This window comes from Alligator sinensis, unplaced genomic scaffold (genome assembly GCF_000455745.1).
Source record: "Alligator sinensis unplaced genomic scaffold, ASM45574v1 scaffold1093_1, whole genome shotgun sequence".
Lineage (NCBI taxonomy): Eukaryota > Metazoa > Chordata > Crocodylia > Alligatoridae > Alligator > Alligator sinensis.
The window spans coordinates 841,077-841,851 of record NW_005842538.1 but is presented as its reverse complement, the minus strand read 5'-3'; positions in this window follow the sequence as shown (position 1 = coordinate 841,851).

Here is a 775-nt window from a genome sequence, read left to right as displayed (position 1 = left end):
GTAGTAGATACTTCTCAAGGACACAACCAGTGCACCCAGAACAATGGTTTCCCTGTCTTATCTTACTTCTTGCTGTAGCTGATTTTTTAGCACACAGACACAGATCCACTTTTTAACTCAGAAAATGCTTAATACAGTTAAAATGATTACTTGACACAAGCAAAGGCTTAGCTATCAATCTGCCTTGTGGTCAGCTGCATTGCTAGGCCACAGGTCATGCCTTGTATTCAGCTGTAAAGCTAATACTTCCTAATAATCTAAATTATTGTAAACCTAACAGTATGCTTATCAGAAAACTGTTCTATTTCAGGGTAATAACAAACCTGCGCACTACAAATCCTCTCTTTGTTTCAATTTTTCAGGAGAAATTTTGGAACACACTTTTAGGTATTTAACTTCTTGTGGGGTTAGGTTTTGATGATTGATGCTGGATATTTGTATAAACTGACCATATATTTTTTATTTGCCTTTGCATAAACTGTTGTCCTAGAGAGCATAGACACTGAAAACAGCACAACAGGCAGATTATAGTTATAACAATTCCGATTAAGCTTAATATAAAAGGTTTAAGCCATCCTGTAAGGGAAGGCAACCAATTAGTGAGCCAACTAAGAGATGTGTCTTTGGGGATTTTAGCTATATCTTCGGCTTTTTGGATATGGACAGCTGCATCATTGAGGTGGGTTTGTACTATTGTAAAAGAACTGTTAACCCAAACACAACATTCTGGTTCAATAACCGCACAAGCTCCTCCTTGAGCAGCAAGGAGAAAATC